Raw genomic sequence first — 7,130 nt, forward strand, 5'->3', positions numbered from 1 at the left:
CTCCGGCGATCCTTCCGCCTCAACCTTCCAAGTAGCTGGAACTACAGGCGCGCGCTACCACGCCCGGCTCATTTTTGATTTGTTGTAGAGATGAGGTCTTGTCAAGTTGCCCAGGCGGGTCTCGAACCCTCGGGCTCAGGCAATCCACTCACCTCAGCCTCCCAAAGTGCTGGGATTACACGCTGAGCCACCAAGCCCGGCCATCACTTCTTAACTAAATCTTTTCAGTGATTCCCCACTACCTTTAGGCTAAAGACCATCTAATACCTTAGTTTCAAGTTTCTTGATGTCAATCCCAATGACTGCTTGACTACCTGGGTTTCTCTGTCACTCTCTAGAGACCTCACCATCACTCAGAACTACTACACCTCAAAAATTTTAAATTCCAACATCCCGCACCTGACCACAGTCTTCTGTGCTTAGGAAAACACCACTACTCTGCCATTACTAAGACCTCTAGTCCCTCAGTCCCTCCCTTTCTCCCTATCTGGCAAACTCATCATGGCTTGGCATGCTTTCTATTTTACCTAAACCCCCAGCAACATCACTTTTATTACTCTCTGATCGGCACTCTCAACTCGGCTGGCCTTCTCTCCTGGTAGTATTCGCTTAGAAACCGTCTGTCCCCAATATTTTGACAATCTGCATCTGTTCCTACATCCAGGCTGGAAGCAAATGTAACAGAATGAGCAACTCAGAACTTAAAATTTGCATGATGAGGTATTTCCCCTCTTCCCAGGATAGGGACCACAAATAAGTGGTCCCTAATCTCAAACAGATCCTTAATACCACTCAATCATTTTTTATGTCTTATTACTTTCATAAGAAATTCTAAATCTTCATTGTTCTCCAACATCCTGTGTTTGTTTACTCTCAGCATATTACGTTGTGTCTGAGTTTGCAGAGAAACAAGCCTATCCAAAGCCTTCACTCTTTTGCTCCTGTACAAAGCCTATCTTCTCTACTTGTGCTCCAAAGCCCAGCCCTGTCACCCCCAAGACTATTCCTGAATCCAAGTCCTTTCATAATCAAAATCTAAGCCAACTTCCAGCCTCATCTTCTGCCTCTCCTCCAAGCACAAGCCTGCAGTTCTGAGAACACTATCCAGACACAGAGAGGATCTGAGGCTTAATGTGATGGATTGTATCCAGTAAGGCCACCTGCTGGGAGAAAATCCCAGGAGTGAGTCTCCTGAACAAAGCTGAATTCCTTATTCCAAGAATGCTATTATAACAGGAACCCCGCCAAGGAAAGCACAAGTCATAAACCATGGAATAAAGTTTAAAAGTCAGTAGCCAAAGATTTCAATAAGTAAGAAGACCGAATTAAGAAGGAAAGAACAGACAGGAGGTACAAAGAGACCAATGTGGAAGAAACAGACACAGAACAACACGTGAGTTAGGTCCAAGGTGATGTTCATCCTTTTATCGCCTCATAGCTGGCTCCTTCGTGTCATTTCAATGCCATTGAATGTCACCTACGGAGAGGCCTTTGCATACCAGCCCATCTAAAGAAGTTACTGAGTTGCTCATCACATGTATGTGTCTTTTTTTTTTTTGAGTTGGAGTCTCACTCAGTCGCCCAGACTGGAATGCAGTGGCCGCTCCCGGCCACTGCAGCCTCGACCTGCTGGGCTCCGGCAATCCTTCCGCCTCAGCCTTCCAAGTAGCTGGAACTACAGGCGCGCGCTACCACGCCTGGCTAATTTTTTATTTATTGTAGAGGTGAGGTCTCGCCCAGTTGCCCAGGCAGGTCTCGAACCCGCAGGCTCAGGCAATCCACTCACCTCAGCCTCCCAAAGGCGCGGGATTACAAGCTGAGCCACTGAGCCCGGCACATGTATGTGTCTTAATGCTCTGCAGAGCACTGATGTTTCTCTTCTTTCTGTGTTTATTTACTGATTTATTGACCATCTCTCCCCACTAGAACGTAAGCTCCATAGGAATGCAGTTCTTGTGTACTCTGTGTCCCCAGTGGCAAGAATAGCGCTTCAAATACAGTAAATACTTGGTAAATACTGGATGAGTTAAATCTCAAGAAAACTTTGCATTGTTTTTAGAGATCTCCAGGTAATTCTGACTTCCACCAGGCTGGAAATCACTGCACGAATACCTGCATTGTTGTTCCTGTTATGCTGGAATGCGAAAGGTGGGGAGAAGTGACCTTGAGAAGTACAGAACTAGGTCAGACCAATAAAGTGTTGCTCTCTTTAGCTATGCCTTTAAGCATACTGTTTCTAAGACCCAGAATATGTTCTCCTCAACATCACTAAGCTATTCAGGTTTAATAACTATAAACATTCAGGGCAATTATTCTGAATTATTTACTTTATTTTCCCCAGTCTCAAACAGCATCTTGCTTGAGATTGATGCTCAATAAATGTTTCTTTAATTGTATTGTTCAAAAATTTGCTCTAGCCCACTAGACATTCGTGTGTTCTCTGCTACAACTTATATAATGTTAATATTAGCTATCATTTGCTTAATACTTACCATGTGCCAGATACTACAGGGGTTTGGGCCAGAATCCCAAAAGTCACAATTCCTAACACCATAAGGCCAAATGTTGAAATCCTAAAAGATCAAAATTCTGAAAAAAGTAATTTTAAAGCTTCTTTAAAATATATTTGCATTTTAAAAGAAGACTTATTTTAGAAACATATTAAAAACATAGCAAGCTGGGCTCGGTGGTTCATCCTGTAATCCCACGTTTTGGGAGGCTGAGCGAGTGGATTGCCTGAGCCCACGGTTCGAGACCTGCCTGGGCAACTTGGCGAGCCCTCATCTCTACAATAAATAAAAAAATTAGCCAGGCGTGGTAGCGTGCGCCTGTAGTGCCAGCTACTTGGAAGGCTGAAGCGGAAGGATGGCTGGAGCCCAGCAGGTCGAGGCTGTGGTGGCTGGGAGCGGCCACTACACTCCAGTCTGGGTGACAGAGTGAGACTACAACTCAAAAAAAAAAAAAAAATGGCAAAACACTTTGTAGGCCACTTTACACAGTAAAATGAATAATAATAGCACACATGTTTTTGCAAGCATAAACACTCAGTATACTAAAGACAGTTACACAGGTATATTCATTATGAGCCAGCCACAAGTGGTGGCTCACGCCTGTAATCCCAGCACTTTGGGAGGCAGAGATGAGAGGATTGCCTGAGCCTACAGGTTCGAGACTAACCTGAACAACATGTGAGATCCCGTCTCTACAATAAATCAAAAAATTAGCTGGGTGTGGAGGCATGCACCTATAGTCTCAGCTACTTTGGAAGGTTGAGGTGGAAGGTTCACTTGAACCCAGCATGTTGAGGCTGCGGTGGCCATGAACGTGCCACTGCACTCCAGCCTGGGTGACAGAGTAAGACTCCAACTAAAAAAAAAACAAAAACCATTATGAGCTGATGAACCATATTCATAAAGAAACAACTTCTATAACTGTGGTCATCTGAAATACTGTGATAGACAACCTAAGTCTTTTGACAAGATCAGTCAATAACTGAGATGTATCACTACCACATAGTCATCCAAAAAGCCAAGATCTCAAGAAATTTTATCTTTCACAAATGCAGATGTACAAACAGGACATCTCTTCATTTATTGAAGAAGTTTCAACATTTTTATGTACATGCACACAGTTAATGTTGTAATAATATACTTTTGTGAAGTCAAATTTGCAAAATATGCAAAAAATGAATGAGAACTCTCTAAAAGTCTTTACCCAATTATACCTCCAGCATTGGAAATGATGAGAAGATAAAATACATAGTATAGGAAATTGTAAACAATAATACTGGCCGGGTGCAGTGGTTCAAACCTGTAATCCTAGCACTTTGAGGGGCCGAGGCGAGAGGATTGTCTGAGCCCAGGGGTTCGAGACCAGCCTGGGTAACTGGGTGAGACCTCATCTCTACAATAAAATTTTTTTTTAATTAGCTGGACGTGGTAGTCACACCTGTAGTTCTGACTACTTGGAAGCCTGAGGCGGAAGGATCACCTGAGCCCAGCAGATCAACACTGGAGTGGCCGTGAGCATGCCACTGCACTCCAGTCTGGGCAACGGAGTGAGATTCCAACTCAAAAAAAAAAAAAATGCTGACAGTTTTAATTAGTGGGAGAAAACTTTCAAAAGGGAAAAAACAAAAAAGAAAACAATATGTGAAAAAGTGTATTTCATGGATAGATTATGAACAATTGCACAGAACTCCGTAAGAACTGGCCAGATTTCATGACCATTAATTATATTTTGAAGTTGTGCATCACGATGAATAACTGCCTTTTTTTTTTCTTTTTCTTTTAAGACACGCCTCTCCTTGAAGAATACGTTCACATTTATTTTCTATATGGCGTGCTCCTTTTGAAATTCTTGGATTCGGTGTACACAAACACGAGCATCCCCTATTACATTTTCCCATCTTTTGTGCCATATTTCTCTGTTGTTTGGGGTACACAGAAATCCATTCTGAATGCTCTCATATACAGATCACAGATTTGGCAGAAACAACACTGAGGATCAAACAGCAACACAGTTGCATAAGTGTCTTCTTATCCTACCATGCACATAATTATTTTTGAACCAGCCAGTAACTTTGCAGGGTTCTTCAGGCAAATGTGGCTTTAATTCACTAAAGGTCTCTGTAATTTCATTAGCTGGAAGAAATTGTAATGCTGACAAATAATGCATTTCTAATCTGAAGTATTTGTCAATGCCAACGGGGTGAATAGGGTTGAATGGAAATTGGGCTGAATAGAAAAAAAAACCTTATTGGTAACACTTTGAAATTCGCATTTCAAAGCCTTGATCACGCCTGATTAAAAATCTGTCATTGCCAGGCTCGGTGGCTCAAACTGTAATCCCGCGCCTTGGGAGGCTGAGGTGAGTGGATTGCCTGAGCCCGCAGGTTCGAGACCCGCCTGGGCAGTGAGACCTCATCTCTACAATAAATCAAAAAATCAACCGGGCGTGGTAGTACGCGCCTGCAATTCCGGCTACTCGGAAGGCTGAGGCGGAAGGATCACCGGAACCCAGCAGGTCGAGGCTGCGGTGGCCGGGAGCGGCCACTGCACTCCAGCTTGGGCAAAGGAGTGAGACTCCAACTCAAAAAAAAAAAAAAAAAATCTGTCATTATGGTTTGGGCATTCAGTTCAATTCAATGTTAGAAATTTTAGACTTTAGGGATTTTTATCTTTTGATATTTTGACCTTTCAGAATTTCAACATTTGCAATAATGGTGTTGGGGTTTGTGTCTTTTGGGATTATGATCAGCACTGTCTCTTATAGTATCTCATTTAATCTCCACAAGGTTACTTCAAGAGATGTGTTGTTGTTTTTTTTTACACTTACAGATGAGGTAACTGAGACTTGGCTATATATACTGTAAGCAACTTAGACGTATATCTAGAGTTTTGTTTTCTATCCTATATTGTATTGTGCAACCAATAGAGTTTCCACAAGCAGTGCATCAATATTTTTAATGCACATTAATTCTGCCCCATCTCCTTTATTAACTGATAGTGGGATCTAGAACAAGTTCTGAAATATCTCTAAGGGTTGTAGTCTCTTCACTTACAGAACAAGTTATGGCCAAGCAGGGTCCAGTGTAATCCCAGCACTTTGGAAGGCAAAGGCGAGAAGATTGCCTGATGAAAGGCACGGGGAACAGCCAGCAGGATGTCTCCAACACTAGGGAACCTAACAAAGACAACAAAGGCCGTAAATTCCTGCCTCTCCCATGCGCACGCAAAACTTAAACTCATGTACAGACATTATCTCCCTATAGGAATACTACATCGTAGCTCCCTCCAATAAAGACCCTAAGATGGCTCTGGCTGGCACGGCCAGGCTCAGAGAGCACAGGCCGCCCCCTCCCAAAACCGATAAATACAGACCTCTCTCTCGCCCTCTCTCTCTCACTCCCTTTTCCCACCAGGCGGTTACAGACCTCCTTCCCTCTCCCTGTAGCCGCTGCTCTAATAAATCTCTTGGCCTCAAAGGGTACCGAGTCTCACTGGCGCCATCGTCCTTCACCTGAGGCCAGAGATTTGAGACCAGCCTGGGCAACTTGGCGAGACTGCATTTCTACAATAAATCAAAAAATTAGCCAGGTATGGTGGCACTCGCCTGTAGTTCCAGCTACTTGGAAGGCTGAGGTGGAAGGATTGCCTGAGCCCAGCAGGTGGAGGCTGGGGTGGCCATGAGCGAGACCCTGCACTCCAACCTGGGCAACAAAGTGAGACTCCAACTCAAAAACTAAAAAATAAAAATAAAAATGAATGAGAGTTAGATGAAATTAATTCCTTGGTCTTTTCCCAACTCTAAAAGTTATATACATCAATGAGTTACTAATCTTTCAAGCATTTGATTCGACAATACCATCTTCTTCCACAGTTCTATGTATTTCATACTGTGATTCTCTCTCTCTCTCTCTCTCTCTCCCTCTGTCTCTCTCTCTCTCTCTCTCTCTCTCTCTTTCAAATCAAAACCTCACTCTGTCACCAAGACTGGAGGGCAGTGCACAATCATGGCTCACTGCAGCCTCAAACTTTTAGGCTCAGAAGATCCTTCTACCTCAGCCTCCCAAGTAGCAGAGACTACAGGCACATGCCACCACACCCAGCTAATTTTTAATACTTTTTTTTGCAGGGATGAGGTCTTGCTATGTTACCTATGCTAGTCTCAAGCTCCTGGGCTCAAGCAATCCTCCCATCTTGACCTCTCAAAGTGCTGGGATTATAGGCATGAACCACCATAACTGGCCTTATTTTATTTTATTTTATTTTATTTTTAAGTGATGTCCTTGAGTCATAATGTGGTTGTATAAAAACAACATAAAACAATGTCCATCTCTATAAGTTCTTTTTTTTTGAAACCTGTTGATCTAACTTGAAATATAAAAGTGAACTGGAATCGCATCACCAAACCCACAGAAGTTACTTCCTCTGTATATTTCTTTCTTTTTTTTTTTTTGAGTTGAAGTCTCACTCTGTCACCCAGACTGGAGCGCAGTGGCCGCTCCCGGCCACTGCTGCCTCGACCTGCTGGGTTCTGGAGATCCTTCCTCCTCAGCCTTCCAACTAGCTGGAACTACAGGCATGCGCTACCATGCCCGGCTGATTTTTGATTTATTGTAGAGATGA

The sequence above is a fragment of the Carlito syrichta genome, unplaced genomic scaffold (genome assembly GCF_000164805.1).
Source record: "Carlito syrichta isolate Samal-C Ts95f unplaced genomic scaffold, Tarsius_syrichta-2.0.1 Scaffold315394, whole genome shotgun sequence".
Taxonomy (NCBI): Eukaryota; Metazoa; Chordata; class Mammalia; order Primates; family Tarsiidae; genus Carlito; species Carlito syrichta.